Raw genomic sequence first — 18,578 nt, 5'->3', positions numbered from 1 at the left:
TGGGGATGAGAAAGGAAGCAGACTTGGTCATTGTAAATTTCTGTTCAAAACTACAATATAGAGTTAAACTTTCATATTGGATGAAAGGACAGTAAGAAATTTAACCATTTAAAAATAAGATTATTCCTGAAATAGTTTTCCCAAAATATAACACTGTATGTTTTGATTCATCAACTGCCTTATTTCAAAGCTAACTCAATTGCTTTTAACGTTGTAAACAAGTTCACCATTTCACTTATGTGCAATCCATTCAACTTCAACAAACAGAGCAAATGAAAAATACACAGGCTAATTATCTGCTACTTTCTGAGGCAGACAAATGCCAACTGACTTAGATTAGGAATCACAGATTGTTGTCACCTAACCTGTTCGTATGAGTCTTCAACTCTTGGGATGCACCGAATAAATATTTAGATGTAGATAAGAGCACATTGTGTGCACAGTCATTATAACTCAGCTGTTCACATTACCACTGTATGTGGTCATTATAACTCAGCTGCTCACATTACCACCATATGTGGTCATTATAACCTGCCTGTAGACAAGGCCAGCGCTTTGTGTGACCAACACATCTTCACACAGAAGGTAGGTGGATATTGGGGTCCTCCACTTCAGTCTCCTGGTACTTGTTTGATCGCCTACAGGGATTGGAAAGGAATTTCCTAACGGCCTCGGGTGTTTTCTTGTTTTTGCCTCTCCCAGGAGACTGTGTAGCAGGAGGGGCAGGGGGGTGTGGGAGGCCAGAATGGGATGGTGGCTTGCAGGAGAGATACGCTGACAGAATGGGACAGACTTGATAGACCAGCTGGTCTTTTCCTGTCCTTTGCTTTCGTATGAAACTTCATGATTCATTCTTGTTGGGAAGAAAGTATAAACAGGATCTCTGATGTTTATCACAGGTTACATTGAACTACGTTATATTAATCTTTGTAATTTCTTCATGTTATTTGGTTACCAACATGATATTAAGCCATCATCAGAGCTGACTGTGTTGGGTAGATCTCATGGGAATGATAACCACTGCATTTGTTGTGCTGGGAGCATTGATGTCTTTCTTTCAGAAATGCATACGTCGTTTGATTTGCTTTGCTAAATTTGGCCTAAACAAAACAACAGAATAATCAGATAATAAACAACCTTTGAGTTTAGTCTCGATAAGGTATTCTTTAAATAGAATATCACAGCACTAAATCCAGCACTGGTTATCTATTAAGCTGGTTAAAATGTTCAATTGACAAGCTTATACATGAATGAGATGATCAAAAAAATTAGGTTCTTTTGTCATATTCCCCTTTACAGAAAAGCCCTCGGACTTCAAGGGGTGACGTTTTAATTTGGAGGCTACAAGGCAAATGAGTAATTGCCGATACACAACAGTTCCTGACTGATTGGTCTGCATTTTAAATGTCACAACTGTCACATTCAGACAGATAAAATAGTACATTTCATTTATTCATTCAGATGAAAGTTATTGGACATATTCTGCGTTGATGAATTTCTTTCACCCTACGTTGTTCACAGAGGAGCTTTCTGTTGGTTTAGTCATGTTCAGACAATGTAACACCCACCTTAAAGGGCAACGGGAGATGTAAAAGATTGTTTTAATTGTTACAAGGATTGAGATTTTCTTCGGGTTTTGGAATACAAGAAATTCATCTCAGTGAAGCTCCTTGTTATTTTGCTGCAGGGAGACAGCAAGCATAGTTCGTGCAATGCTCTTTGATCAAGATTTTGCAAATGCTGCATATAATAAGAATCTTTAAGCACCCCCTTGTGAGTGTTATATTTTACCCATATATATAGCTTGCTTGCTGGCTTAGTGGACAATTGCACCGTTAGGTCTGCTGCTGGACTATGCTTGCCCGAGATTTCAGTGCAATTCTGAGGGAGTGCTGCATTGTCGGAGGGTCAATGTTTCAGAAGAGACTTTAAACCATTATATCATAATAAACTTATCGCAGCCCTTAAATTCCACCCACTCCATCCCATCAGTGATGATGTGCCCTGCCTATCTGTTCAAGTGGACATAAAAGATCCCATGGCCAACGTTTGTCTCTCAACCAACACCACCAAAGCAGATTAATTGGTCATTTATCTCTTTTGCTGTTTGTGGGACCTTGCGACTGCTGTATTTGCCTGTATAACGACAGTGACTACATGGAAAGGGTAATTCATTGCGTTATTGGCTGTGAAGCAATTTGGGACATCCTGGGGATGTGGAAGGTGCTGTATAAATGACAGTTCTTTGTTTCTGATTGCTATCGTTCAGCGGTTGCTTTAAGACCTGCATTAGGTAAGACTTATCTGTACATAAATCTAAGATGGATTTAGTATGTGACAATTTGAAGGAAGTTACAACCCTCCAGTGCTGTGCCTACTCTCAGTTGCCCTGCCTCTGACCCCAAGTGTAGATGCCGGCTTCCTAATAAGGAGGATAAAGATGCCAAAAGGACCTAAACATATAAATGCTGATTTTGAAAGGTTCTAGCATGTGTGCAGAACCTTGTAAAATTAGATGCATGACCACTTTCCCACAATTCCTGGCCGAACCTCTCAGCAAATGGAGGGAACTCCTCCAGGTACATTCCCGTCTGCCCACCCCAATCTACCCTATCATGGTCCCTACTCCATGTATTTAATCTCCTGAGGGAAAGTGATACATAAATACCTCTTGATCCCCAAAACTAATTAAGGAAAACTCTGGGATATTTATCCATTGCCAACTCTTTACTATTCAGTTCTAGCCTGCTGCTCCCATTGACAACACCTCTTCCCCAGAAGCACAGGGACCATTATGTCCCATACAGTGTTTGGTCACCTCAACCTTTGCCGACCTCTATAGCCTACAATTCACATCATTGCTTAATCATCACTACCCTATCCATTCTGGATGGGGAAGGGGGCACATCATCGCTGATGGGATGGAGTAGTTGGAATTTGAGGGCTGCATACAGCAATGGTTTCCAAAAATTGCACCACTGTAATCCCAAACCTAAATTTGCCCCAATTCTAAACATGCACTGAATTCATTTATAAACTATGCCTAATTGATTACTGTTACAGTGAAGATTTTCAAAATGAGGGAACCTGGTTGCTCGTGAAAAATGAATCTTTTGCTGTCCAAATTTTAAAAAAAACTCTTACTGGCCTAGAGTGACAGCTGAGATTTGGCATTAGTGCTGTTTCAGTCAGTTGTCAGTGTCAATCTGTCATTGTCAGAATGTGGAAGAGTGGGAGAGTCCACTAGAAAGTTTTAAATGTACATAACAAGCTAGACAAGGAGTGAGCTTAACAAAATGTCAGTCTGTTCATTGGAGAGAAGCAACATTGGCAAGGGAGGTTTGACTGGTGAGGGTTTATGGTATATTTCAAAGAATATACAAGGAGAGAACAGAAAGATGAAATTGATGGAGACAGCTCCAGTTAAAAAGCAAGCACAGCTGCGATGAGCCAAATAACATCCTTCTACGCTGTAATTTCTGTGATTCTATGTAAAGGATGAAGATGTAGCACCAGAGGTAAAATACCATTAAGGGAAGAAGGGAATTTGGGAAAACTGGAGCCGTATTTCCCTCTGTTCACTAGTTCTAATGATAAATTAGACATGCGTGGACAATGTAGAGAGTGCTAATGGATTATTTCTCCATGTGGAATGCTCCTATTCAAAAATGGCTTCGGGCAAATTAGCAAAAAAAAAACAAACCAGATTTTTGCTTGCTGAAAGGCCAAATTGTGAGAAACAGTTGCAGAAGTACACAAGGGGAGGGGATTGATAGTCAGCGGCGATATCAGTGGCAGTGAAGGTCACCGCTAAAACCTTGATTCACCGCGCCTCCTGTCCCCACCAACTACAGACATCAGCAAAAACCACCAGCAGAGGCAGTTAATGCTTTTCAAAGTTTCTGGCATCTGCATGGAACTACTGACTATACGCAGAGAGCCATTGCCGCACCAATCAACATTCCTAAGGCATACCCTAAGTAGGAGGAGCTATTATTCCATCATCGTTCTACAAATGGTCTATCAGCTCCACCTGAAAACTATGTATATTACTGATCAATTCCAGAGAGTCCGAGCTAGGGCGTTACACATGATGATTTCACTCAGAGCTAATCAAGCCTTTTAAAGGACAAAGGGGGATAGAGTGCAATTCCCGGTTGTCACGCACAATTATATTTTCCCAGTCTTCATTTAAAAAGGGCGTTATGCTCTACTCAATGGGCAACCATAAGTAAAACCCAAACTGATGACCTTCAGACACAACACAAAAGACATCTCCGGAGTCACAGCTGTCATGATCCCAGATGTAAGTTGAAGGAAAAAGCTGGATGCATTGGAAAACACAATGTAGAGGCCTATGATAGCCAAAAGATTTTGAGAGGTTACTTGACTCTTAGGAACTGTACAGACTATGCCATGTCACAGCGTAGATCATCATAGGTTCGAAACCCAAAACGAGTGCAAGGTCAGAGGAGAAACTGTTCTGCACGCCTGTCCATGCCGGCCTAAGGCCTGAGACAAATTCGGCTTCAGGCTTCATTTAAATGCAACTGGCAAGTTGCGGGCGCCAATCTGGTGCCCTGCTGCAGCTCGCTGGTCGGGGAGGGCAGGAAATCGAGCCGCTATCACATGGAACCAGCCAGATGGTCTTGTCAGGGGGCGAGGTGATCCCTCAAATGTGCTGGCAGTGGGCTGGAGTTTCTTTTCTGGGCCGACTTCTGCATCTCCTGGGCCCACAAAAAGTAAAACCTGAAAATTTCTTGGGTCTCTTTTTGAGGTCCCTTTAAGGACCACTGGTTTGGTCGTTCAAGATATGGTACAAGTAGGCGGTGCATGCACAACACAAGCTATAGCCGTTTGTTCCTGAATTTCGCATTGAGGGACCCACCACTGGCATAGGCCTCTGATTTGCATATTTAAGGGGCCTAATGCATGTTTCAGGTTGGGCATCTGGATGACTAAAGGTCACCTGTCAACACGGCATCTAGTGCATTTCTGGTCCAGGTAGGGCGCCACAGATCACGATGTGAAATTCGTAGGCCTAATGCCCATTTTACGGGTGCAAAACAGGGGGTCGTAAGTTGAATTTACCCCTCCGTTTGTCTAATTAGCGGAAGAATCTTTAACACTATTGTACAATGTTCCTTTGTTCACTATTTTCATAGAATCATACAGCGCAGGAGGAGGCCATTCGGCCCATCATGCCCGTGCCGGCTCTTTGAAAGAGCTATCCAATTAGTCCCATTCCCCTGCTCTTTCCCCATTGCCCTGTAAATTTTTCCCCTTCAAGTATTTATCCAATTCACTTTTGAAAATTACTATTGAATCTGCTTCCACCACCATTTCAGGTAGTGCTTTCCATTTTAATGGAGCCATTAACTCATTTATTTTAAATAAGTTTGTTATGATTCAGGCTATATCCCAGCACATTCACTTTAGGGCAGTGAAGAGGTCTCCACAAACATACTGAATTTCTTATGGACTATACTTTGTATATTATGAATGCTAAATGATAGCATGCTATAGGACTAACAATTACTCTTTAAGAACATAAGAAATAGAGCAGGAGTAGGCGATACGGCCCCTCGAGCCTGCTCCGCCATTCCATAAGATCATGGCTGATTTTCAAACTCAACTTCACTTTCCTGCCCGATCCCCTTATCCGTTGATGCCCCTATCTCAGCCTTGAATATACTCAGCGACTCAGTATCCACAGCCCTCTGGGGTAGAGAATTTCAAAGATTCTGAGTGAAGAAATTCCTCCTCATCTCAGTCTTAAATGGCCGACCCCTTATCCTGAGACTTTGCCCCCTCGTTCTAAACACTACAGCCAGGGGGAAACAACCTCTCAGCACCTACCATGTCAATCCCCCTCAGAATCTTATATGCTTCAATGAGATCACCTCTCATTCTTCTAAACTCCAGAGAGTATAGGCCCATTCTACTCAATCTCTCCTCATTGGACAACCCTCTCATCCCAGAAATCAAACTAGTGAACCTTTGTTGAACCCCCTCTAAGGCAAGTATGTCCTTCCTTCGATAAGGAGACCAAAACTGTACACAATACTCCAGGTGTGGTCTCACCAAAGCCCTGTTCAATTGGACAAGACTTCCTTACTTTTGTACTCTAAACCTCTTGCAATAAAGGCCAACATGCCATTTGCCTTTCGAATTGCTTGCTGTACCTGCATACTAACTTTCAGTGTTTCTTGTACGAGGACACTCAAATCTTTCTGAACACCAACATTTAATAGCTTCTCGTTTGAAAAAATATTCTGTTTTTCTATTCTTCCTACCAAAGTGAATAACCTCACATTTCCCCACATTAAACTCCATCTACCACCTTCTTGCCCACTCACTTAACCTGTCTATATCCCTTTGCAGACTCTTTGTGTCCTCCTCAGAGCTTACTTTCCCACCTGGCTTTGTATCGTCAGCAAACTTGGATACATTACACTCGGTCCCTTCATCTAAGTCATTAATATAGATTGTAAATAGCTGAGGCCCAAGCACTGATCCTTGTGGCACCCCACTAGTTACAGCCTGCCAACCTGAAAATGACCCGTTTACCCCGACTCTTTATTTTCTGACCATTAACCAATCCTCTATCTATGCTAATATGTTACCCCCAACCCCATGAGCTCTTATCTTGCATAACAACCTTTTATGTGGCACCTTATCGAACGCCTTTTGAAAATCCAAATATACGATATCCACTGGTTCCCCTTTATCTACCCTGCTAGTTACATCCTCAAAAAACTCTAATAAATTTGTCATACGTGATTTCCCTTTCATAAAACCATGTTGACTCTGCCTAATCATATTATGATTTTCTAGGTGCCCTGTTACCACTTCCTTAGTAATGGATTCCAGCATTTTCCCGAAGACCAATGTCAGGCTAACTGGCCTGTAGTTCCCTGTTTTCTCTTTCCCTCCTGTCTTGAATAGAGGGGTTACATTTGCTACCTTCCAATCCACTGGGACCATTCTAGTATCTAGGGAATTTTGGAAGATCATAACCAATGCATCCACTATCTCTGCAGCCACCTCTTTTGGAACCCTAGGATGCAAGGCCATCAGGTCCAGGGGATTTATCAGCTTTTAGTCCCATTATTTTCTCCAGTTCTTTTTCTCTACCGATATTAATTACTTTAAGTTCCTCACTCTCATTAGCCCCTTGGTTCCCCACTATTCCTGGTATGTTTTTTATGTCTTTTACTGTGAAGACAAATACAAAATATATGTTTAACGTCTCTGCCATTTCCTTATTCCCCATTATAATTTCTCCTGTCTCAGCCTCTGAGGGACCAACGTTTACTTTTGCTACTCTCTTCCTTTTTATATACCATGTAGAAACTCTTACAATCTGTTTTTATATTTCTTGCTAGTTTACTCATTCTATTTTCTCTCTTTTTATCAATTTTTTGGTCATCCTTTGCTGGTTTCTAAAACTCTCTCATTCTTCAGGGTCATTAATCTTCTTCACAACATTATAGGCCTCTTCTTTTAATCTAATACTATCCTTAACTTCTTTAGTTAGCCACGGATGGATCATTTTTCCCGTGGAGTTTTTATTTCCCAATGGAATGTATATTCATTGAGAATTTTGAAATATTTCTTTAAATGATGCTACTGCTTATCTACCATCATAGCTTTTAACCTAATTTCCCAATCTACCTTATCCAACTCGCCCCTCATACCTATGTAATTGGCTTTATTTAAGTTTAAGACTCTAGTTTCAGACTTGAGTATGTCACTCTCAAACTCAATGTCAAATTCTATCATATTATGATCACTCTTCCTCAGAGGATCCTTTATTATGAGATTACTAATTAACTCTGTCTCATTACACAATACAAGATCTAAAATAGCCTGTTCCCTGGCTGGTTCTATGGCGTATTGTTCTAGGAACTATCATGCATTCCATGAACTCATCCTCCAGATTACCTTTGCCAATTTGATTTGTCCAGTCTATATGAAGATTATTACATTTCCTTTGTTACAAATTCCTATTATTTCTTCATTAATACGCTGTTCAACAGTTTAGCTACTGTTAGGTGGCCTGTAAACTACTCCCACCAGTGTTTTCTGCCCCTTGTTATTCCTTATTTCCACCCAGACTGATTCTACTTCCTGATCCCCCAAGCCAAGATCCTTTCTCACCACTGTCCTTATGTCATCTTTTATTATTAGGGGTGCAGCCCCTCCTTTTCCATTCTGCCTATCTTTTTGTACCCTGGAATATTTAGTTCCCAACATTGGTCACCTTGCAACCATGGGCCCGATGTTACCAGGGGTGCGGGTTCTCGGCGGGGGGGGCTATCGGGCGCCCGGCGAAATCAGTCAGCCACCTGCGCGATCGTGGCCCAATTGGATCCACTTACCTTCTCCTCCGGGTTCCCCACTGCTGATCTGCGCGTCGGGCGGGCTGCGCATGCGCAGTAAGATCTGTCAGCTGGAGGAGCTCTATTTAAAGGGGCAGTCGTCCACTGACAGATGCTGCAACAAACAGAAAAAATTACAGCATGGAGCAGCCCAGGGGGAAGGCTGCTCCCAGTTTAATGATGCCTCACTCCAGGTATCAATACATGGGGTGAGGAGGAGGGGAAGGACAGAGATCTTCACCCCGGCGGGCGGGAGGAAGCAGCCTGCCTATGCCACCAGGAAGGCCTGGCTCGAGGTGGCAGAGAGGAGGTCACTAGCACCACCAACATATCGCCCCATGTCTCTGTAATGGCTGCTAGATCAAACCCATTTATCTCTATTTGTGCCATTAATTCATCTAACTTGTTACGAATGCTCCGTGCATTCAGATAAAGAGCCTTTAATTTTAACTTTTTACCATTTTTCCCTACTTTGTTCTTATTCGCTGATGCGTTATTACCATTAAACTCTCTGTCCCTTCCTGCCACACTCTGCTTATCTTTACCCAAATCACTACCCTGCTCTGTTGCCTTGACTTTTCTCTTTAGATTTCTAAATTTCCCCTCACCTGACCCCTACCCCCTGCGTATTTTTAATTCAACTAAATATATTAAGCACTCAGCTAAAGATGAATGACAGTCCCTGTAAACCAAAACAAACCTTTCACGTCACAGGTGTTAATAAAAAATATTAAATATCTTTCTCTCTAGATAACCTGGCCATTACATATATGAATTTGTATACTTTCAGTCGGCAACCTTTTATACTTTGACATTTCAATAAATGAACAGTCAAACCAACTTGACCAAATGAATGTCTGTACACAAAGGAAGCTCGCTGGCTCTCATTAAACTATAGATTCAGCTTCATGTATTGGCTAGCCCCAGTCACTGAGACAAAAGAGTACCTGAAGCTAGTTTTAAATTCAAGTTGACTCTGTCTATCTAAAGTCATATAAAACAATTACAAATCTCCCTAGTGTTTTAATGTTTAATTCATTGCCACTGATTTTCCAGGGATGCTGTTTTAGTGTACAATTCTCCCTAATTTGATATGATAAAGGGTTAATGCCTCTGTTTAAATAGAGAACTGATAACTGCTGAAGGTGCATATTAAGGGTCTGTACGCTAAAACTGCAAACGGGGTTTAATAGGTTCCCAGACTTTAAATTAAATTAGCTTTGTTGGAGCTGTAAAATCATTGGTAAAAGTTAATAACCTCATTTCTAACTTCCAAAGTCACTGTTTTATGCATTGCCTTAATGCTCCAAACTAACTCTCGTGCAGTCTGCTGTAGCTGCTGTGAGGCTATAATCTCCAACCTGAAATTTATAAATTAAAATGAGAATATTTCAAACCATTTTGTTGAGAGGGTGAGGGGGGCCTGGGAGCCTTTATATAACTTTCTAGAAGTTAAACAGCTTGTACAAAGTGTATAATGATTGTCGCTATAGGGACTGTGTGACATTAGCATCAGCACCCAAAAAAAATGGCAAGATTAATCATTACTTCAAATAAACTGACAGGGATAGTAGTGACAATTATTACAGGGTGGATCTTCTTCATATATATGGAATGATTTATGCCAGTTACAAAGAATTTGGTTTAGTCTGAGGAGCAATATATAAAAGACCTTATAGTTGAATAGAACCAAGGATGTATTCATCAGATTTTCATCTCCTTCAAGGGTCCTGGGAGTTGATATTGCTTTTTTGTGTGACTTCATTGACCTTTAAATGCCCTTGAGTCTATCAAATACAGATTTCTTTATTTTAAAGAATAATCTCACTGTATGAAGTGCCAAAGGCCATCGTCATATGTTTTGATACCAGCCCTAGTCTTTGTCAAGTTTGCATTTTCATCATTGACTTGTTCATAGATTCAGCTGTCACGAACTGACCTCTACATGATGGATAGCATCTCACGTCTTCAGACAGCCCAGCCAGGAAGCATTGACAGATATTATAAATGCTGATGGTATGTTGCAAGTGGGACGGTCATCTAAAAACATAAAGGGAGTTGGAGTGTTCCCACCTTCTCTCTTGCATTAGCTTCACTTCCTTCTGCAGCAATGTGTTGTGGGTTTGGTGAGAGGGGATTTGTGTGTAATCTAAGTTGCTGAGTAATTTCCAAATTCTAGACAGAGGTTGCATTGTCAAGCACTCCAACAGGATATGTCCCATGGGTGCTTTATCCATGTGTTTGTGGAGGGATAGAGATTAGTCATAGCAAGAGAATACAGCTATAGTTCTGCTAGCAGTAAGAGTTCTACTAGCCTGCCACAACTCAGGTCTCCAGAAGCAAGCCCAGCAGACAGTGTGGGTCTTTCAGGATCTCACTGCTGGTCATTTTTCTCTGTGGCATCCTAGACTGCAGCTGCCACGAGAATAATAGCCCAAGTCCGATGGCACCCCAGAAAAGATGGGATTGCCCCTTTACCCCTGTGTCCAACTATCCCTCCCCCTCCACCCCTTGAAGCACCCTGATCCTGAAGGATTGAAGAAATGCACAATTATGTCAACAGACTCAGTAATAAAAATGCTAGAGTATAATATATTGAAATCAATGGAAATAAAAATTGGCTGGTGGGTGATTCTATGAGGGGCGGGTGATTCTATGACGGGCGGGTGATTCTATGACGGGTGATTCTATGAGGGGCGGGTGATTCTATGAGGGGTGGGTGATTCTATGACGGGTGATTCTACGACGGGCGGGTGATTCTATGAGGGGCGGGTGATTCTATGAGGGGCGGGTGATTCTATGAGGGGTGGGTGATTCTATGAGGGGCGGGTGATTCAATGCGGGTGATTCTACGACGGGCGGGTGATTCTATGAGGGGCGGGTGATTCTATGATGGGCGGGTGATTCTATGACGGGTGATTCTACGACGGGCGGGTGATTCTATGAGGGGCGGGTGATTCTATGACGGGTGATTCTACGACGGGCGGGTGATTCTATGACGGGCGGGTGATTCTATGACGGGTGATTCTATGACGGGCGGGTGATTCTATGACGGGTGATTCTATGACGGGCGGGTGATTCTATGACGGGTGATTCTATGACGGGCGGGTGATTCTATGACGGGCGGGTGATTCTATGACGGGTGATTCTATGACGGGCGGGTGATTCTATGACGGGTGGGTGATTCTATGACGGGCGGGTGATTCTATGACGGGTGATTCTATGACGGGCGGGTGATTCTATGACGGGCGGGTGATTCTATGACGGGTGATTCTATGACGGGCGGGTGATTCTATGACGGGTGATTCTATGACGGGTGATTCTATGACGGGCGGGTGATTCTATGACGGGTGATTCTATGACGGGTGATTCTATGACGGGCGGGTGATTCTATGACGGGCGGGTGATTCTATGACGGGTGATTCTATGACGGGCGGGTGATTCTATGACGGGTGGGTGATTCTATGACGGGTGATTCTATGACGGGCGGGTGATTCTATGACGGGTGATTCTATGACGGGTGATTCTATGATGGGCGGGTGATTCTATGACGGGCGGGTGATTCTATGATGGGCGGGTGATTCTATGATGGGCGGGTGATTCTATGACGGGCGGGTGATTCTATGACGGGTGGGTGATTCTATGACGGGTGATTCTATGACGGGCGGGTGATTCTATGATGGGCGGGTGATTCTATGACGGGCGGGTGATTCTATGACGGGTGATTCTATGACGGGCGGGTGATTCTATGACGGGCGGGTGATTCTATGACGGGCGGGTGATCCTGTTCTGCCAGTTTTCCATCCAAGCGTTAAAGGCGAAAATTTACCACATTGTCACAATGGGGAAACGTTGAGATAAAACACACTGAACACACCTGCAACATTTTGGGGCAGTAAAATTCAGCTCAACTGAAACTATAATATGACCTGAGATTTCATTTAGTGGGAGCGGGAGAAGTTAATTGGGTAGAAATGCCGTTGTAAGGATGGGTCCTGATTTAAGGCGAGGGGGAATGGCCACAATGACTTATTTTGCCGGGGTTTGGGGCACAAGTTGAGATGACAGTTGTGAATAGGTTGCTTCAGGCACTTAAGTAAATGTGTCATCGACTAAAGCCTGCCTTGTTGAGTGCCTCACTGCTGGTCCAGGTATGATTTCCAAAGTGTTAGGAATGTAAATTTTGTAACACTAAATTACCTATATGCCAAAGTTGAATTCTTGGAGACGGAGTCAAACACTTGCTGTTTATTAACACTTCTGTTTTTTCAGGGTAGATTAACTAGAATGATACCTGGACTCCAAAGGTTAAATTACGAGGAGAGATTACACAAACTAGGGTTGTATTCCCTAGAATTGAGAAGATTAAGGGGTGATTTGATCAAAATTTTCAAGATATTAATGGGAACTGATAGGGTAGATAGAGAGAAATTATTTCCACTGGTTGGGGAGTCTAGGTCGAAGGGACATAGCCTAAAAATTAGAGCTAGGACTTTCAGGAGTAAAGTTAGGAAACATTCTACACACAAAGAGTGGGAGAAGTTTGGAACTCTCTTCCACAAACGTTAGTTGACACTAGCTCAATTGTTCATTTTAAATCTGAGATTGATAGATTTTTGTTAAGCAAAGACATTAAGGGATAGGGGGCGAAGGTGGGTGCATGGAGTTAAGCACAGATCTGTCATGACCTCACTGAATGGCGGAACAGGCTCGAGGGGCTAAGTGGCCTCCTCCTGTTCCTGTGTTCATTGCAAATTCCTTTGCGAGATAAGGGCAAAAAGGTAAAATCGAAATGAAAGAAAAAGTCATACATTAAGGAAAGAGGTCATTTACTGGTGCACTCCCCTAATTCCCCCATTTACTGGTGCATTCCCCTAATTCCCCCATTTACTGGTGCACTCCCCTAATTCCCCCATTTACTGGTGCACTCCCCTAATTCCCCCATTTACTGGTGCATTCCCCTAATTCCCCCATTTACTGGTGCATTCCCCTAATTCCCCCATTTACTGGTGCACTCCCCTAATTCCCCCATTTACTGGTGCACTCCCCTAATTCCCCCATTTACTGGTGCATTCCCCTAATTCCCCCATTTACTGGTGCACTCCCCTAATTCCCCCATTTACTGGTGCACTCCCCTAATTCCCCCATTTACTGGTGCACTCCCCTAATTCCCCCATTTACTGGTGCACTCCCCTAATTCCCCCATTTACTGGTGCACTCCCCTAATTCCCCCATTTACTGGTGCACTCCCCTAATTTTAGAAGCGTAGTGACTTAATGACTGCAAAACAACAAAAAGAAATTAATTTTCAAAATGTGGAAAGTTTAATTATTATTATTTTACTATTTTTTGATCATTAAAATATTTATTTTAAAAAATTTAACCTTTTAATTTCTGTATGTTTCAGAACATTATAAATCATGTACTTGCCTTTTTATAATAAGATATGTTAATTTTTTATTTAGACTAACATAGGGAATATCACTTTAAATGAATGAGTTTTCCTGGCCTGTGTGTGGGCTGGGTTTCCATTCCCACAGTCTCTGCACACACACACGGCCTGCGCTGATCTCGGGGTGAGCCACCGGAGAAGAATTCAAAATGGAGTAGGTGGATGTTGTGGGCCACGTAATAAGTATCTTCGTACTTTTTATCTGCAGGATGTTCAGAGAGTCTTGCCCCACTGGTCGGAGCAAGTTTCGACCCAATAAAGAATAGCCAGCACAAATTTCAAAAGGGGAGGTCATGCTTGACATTATTGAATGAAGAAGTAACAGAGAGAGTAGACAAAGGTAATGCAGTAGATGTAATATATTTGGATTTTCAAAAGTCCTTCGACTGTGGACTCATGGCTAAGGTCAGAGCATGTGGAGTCAGGTGACAGCAGAATGGATAGCAGGTTGGCTATAAAACAGAAAACAGAGAGTAGGGGTTAAGGGTGGCTACTCAGACTGGCAAAAGGTGGGAAGTGGTGTTCCAAAGGGATCGGTGCTGGGACCACTGTTGTTCACAGTTTACATGAATGATTTGGACTCGGGAATCAGAAGTGCAATTTCAAAGTTTGTGGACGACACCATATTGGAGATATAGTAAATACTGAGAAAGACTGCAACAAAATACAAGAAGATATTAATAAACTTGCAGAATGGGCCTGTAATTGGCAAATTAATTTCAATATAGATAAGTGTGAGGTGTTACATTTTGGTAGGAAGAATAAGGAGGCCACATAATGCTTGGATAATAAGTCTAAATGGGGTAGAGGAGCAGAGGGATCTGGGGGAACAGATACACAAATCACTAAAAGTAGCGAAACAGGTTAATAAGACCATAAAAACGGCAAATCAAGCCCTGGGTTCATTTCAAGAGGGATAGAATTGAAAAGCAGAGAAGTTATGTTAAACTTGTATAGAACCTTGGTTAGACCACACTTGGGGCACTGTGTACAATTCTGGTCTCCATATTATAAAAAGGATATAGAGGCACTGGAGAAGATGCAAAAAAAGATTCACAAGGATGATACCAGAACTGAGAGGACATCCTTATTGGGGAAGGCTGAACAAGCTGAGGCTCTTTTCTCTGGAGAAGAGAAGGCCGAGGGGTGACCTGAAAGAAGTCTTTAAGATTATGAAAGGGATTGATAGGGTAGACGTAGAGAAGATGTTTCCACTTGTAGGGGAGACCAAGTCTAGGGGCCATAAATATAAGATAGTCACCAATAAATCCAATAAGGAATTCAGGAAAGACTTCTTTACCCAAAGAGTGGTTAGAATGTGGAACTCGCTACCACAAGGAGTAGTTGAGGTGAATAGCATGGATGCATTTAAGGGGAAGCTGGATAAACACACAATGGAGAAAGGAATAGAAGGATATGGTGATAGGATTAGATAAAGAGGGGTGGGAGGAGGCTCTTGTGGAGCATAAATGCTGCCATATACCAGTTGGGCCGAATGGCCTGTTTCTGAGCTGTAGACTATGTAATTCTATGCCTATATTTATGATGTCATGTTGTAATTCTCCTGCCAGTGATGACACTGTATTGCCTCCCCCAGCTCCTCAGCCAATACTGCTGAGGAACTCCAATAATCCAACCAAAACTACTCTTGCTCCCAAATTGGTGTACACTTTTGCTGTTTAACTGTACGATTTTAAAATTGGGGCTGAATCAACATCTGTGCAAGAAAGAAAGAAAGACTTGTATTTAAATAGTGCCTTTCATGACCTCAGGACGACACAAAGCACTTTACAGTGTGGTCACTGTTGTATTGTGGGATGTGATCCAATTATCCCCCATCCTGCTTCACCTGAGAATTAAACTTGGTCTTGACTTGTGCACACCATAGGAAATCGACTAATCTAAAAAATAACAGATCAAGTGATCAATCGTCTCAAGTCGGTTTACTTTTTGCTGCTTTGTGTGTCTGAGTGACGACGATCGCTGCACCTCAAACAACAATTCACTGTGTGGGGCACTTTGAAATGCTGCAGCGTGAAAGCTGTATAAATATAACAACAACTTGCATTTATATAGCGCCTTTAATGTACTAAAATGTCCCAAAGCGCTTCACAGGAGTGATTATCAAACAAAATTTGACACCAAGCCACACAATGAGGTATTAGGACAGGTGACCAAAACCTTGGTCAAAGAGGTAGGTTTTAAGGAGCATCTTAAAGGAGGAGAGAGAGGCGGAGAGGTTTAGGGAGGGAATTCCAGAACTTAGGGCCTAGGCAGCTGAAGGCACGGCCGCCAATGGTGGAGCGATGGTAATTGGGAATGCGCAAGAGGCCAGAATTGGAGGAGCGCAGAGATCTCGGAGGGTTGTAGGACTGGAGGAGGTTACTGAGAAAGGGAGGGGCGAGGCCATGGAAGAATTTGAACACAAGGATGGGAATTTTAAATTCGAAGCGTTGCCAGACCAGGAGCCAATGTAGGTCAGAGAGCACAGGGGTGATGGGTGAACGGGACTTGGCGCATTAGGATATGGGCAGTAGAGTTTTGGATGAGCTGAAGATTACAGAGGGTGGAAGGTGGGAGGCCAGCCAGTATTATTATTATTATCTCAGCCATATATACCAGTGGGCCCCTATTCAGGTCCAAACTCTTTTTTTAAAACTTTATTAATCACATCAAATTTTATTCCAGCCCAGGGTAGTGGTAGCTCATCGTAGAATTGCTGCCTTACAATAAGAATGCTATGCCAAATATTGCAGATGGATTTATCAGTTTTCTCTGTGTGTGTGTGTGTGTGTGTGTGTGTGACAGTGCTATTGATGAAATCTTGTACTAAAGCTTCACCTTGTCTAAATTTAATTGGATCGTCACTGGAGGGAATGTAACTGGAGTTACAATGTCGAAATGCTCATTATGTGCTTCCAAAGCAAAATCACAAATCAGCAACAAAATTAACCCTTAAGCTCAGATTCAATCACAAATGAATGTATCTTTGCCATATCCATTCCAAAGATGGATGAAAACGAACAGGTGTCCAAAGTATTTAAGATCTACTCTCTGTTTAATGGAATAGATCTATATTGTATGTGGTGTATTTTTTGAGAACAAGCAGCCATGTGAATCCGACATTTAATTATCAACATGGGCTATAAAATAATCTCCTTTGCCCATCACATCAAACAACTATAGCGTGCAAATTTAATTTACGCATCAGGTTATTTTAATGTCAAAGCATCAAATGCTAATATCTCAAACATCCATTTCTAGGCTTCCATTTCTGTCGCCACTGACTGATTCAGTTCCGCAGTTTATCCTTTAGCATTTAAGGTTGTACATGGAATTATTTTTCCAAGGCTCTGCTCCCAGTGTGAAGCTTCACGAGAACGGAGCCAGGACAGTGATAGGGAAACCACTTGCAGGACCAGTTCTGTAACTCCCACACCCTTCCAGCAAGGCTCTAAGCTGGGAGTGGACCCTTGTAAAAAGACCCAAACATGCTTCCCCTTCCTATTCCCTTAATTCAAAAAGAGGGGGGACTTGTACCTATTTAAACACTTCGGGGATGCATTCCACACAAGTCTAGGTCTTGACTAATCGTTGTGCCAAGTCCTGGTTAAAAGAATTCAATTTTCACATGATGACCTGTCAGTGTCCAGACATATGCCACACCGGAAATGAATACATGGCATCTACAAAGCCTTTAAAACTTGGAAAACTGTAAAGCTGAAGATGTCTGGATGAAGCCCAGGATCCATTCCTTGAAACTGTGCAGGCTATGAATCAGGCAGGTGGACCTCTTGTGCCCGGATTCCCAACATATGGTCCCATCTGACAATACTCTGTGCTGGCAGTGGTAAAGTTTACCCCCCCGATCTCCAGGAAGTAGAGATGGAACCACTCCACCCCCCACTACAGAAAACATACTCACTTGCCCATCAGATTTGAGACAGAACCATCTCCCTGCTCACCCCACCTCCCCAGCCACCGGCAGATTGATTGGGGAAAAATGAGTTCCAAATCCACCAGTATAATGCTGGAGACTGAAGTACCTCTCCCCTCTCCGTCCGCCTATGTATTCATTGGACCACTGGGGAAATCAACACCAGTTGACCGTAAAGGGGCGAGAGCTCTTTTACCATTTCGAACAAGGTTTCCATAGCAACTGTAGGAAATCTTCCTGTTTCATTTACAGTGTTGCTAACACACAGGAGTTTATCATCCAAATTAGCAGTCTCAGAGGAGAGCTTCGTGTGATGGGAGTGCATTTCGGGAATTCTGGAAAAGCATCCGCATCCCTGACACGTACTCACATTATGCAAAGCTCTGCACCAGGAATGCTAATCCAGCAAAATTTGCGGGACGCACTGACCTTCCCGTCTGAATTCTCGACGTGCTCCCACTGCGCAAAGCTCCACAGCGGGAGCATTGATTCCTAAAGTCTACCCCTGGCCACTCGTCTCTCCCCAGACAGCCCATCTCCAGTGTGGTAATGGCCCTGTGGCCTAGGATTAGCAACTGTGATTGGACATATTCCTGTCCTCCTGCCTCGAACCGCTCCGCCCCCTCAATCCTGCCATTGGTCACCCAACATGTCCATCCTTGTGGTGCCCCGCCTTCCCACGGCCAATTGGAAAGCGAATAGACTCTTCATTACCCGATTGGATGATTCAGGACTGTCAGCCAAACAGCCTTTTTTCCCATGTCCAATATTTTTAGAACTAATGAGCCGAAGTGGTCAAAGACTT

The sequence above is a fragment of the Heptranchias perlo genome, chromosome 38 (genome assembly GCF_035084215.1).
Source record: "Heptranchias perlo isolate sHepPer1 chromosome 38, sHepPer1.hap1, whole genome shotgun sequence".
NCBI lineage: Eukaryota > Metazoa > Chordata > Chondrichthyes > Hexanchiformes > Hexanchidae > Heptranchias > Heptranchias perlo.
Note: the sequence above shows the minus strand (reverse complement) of the source record.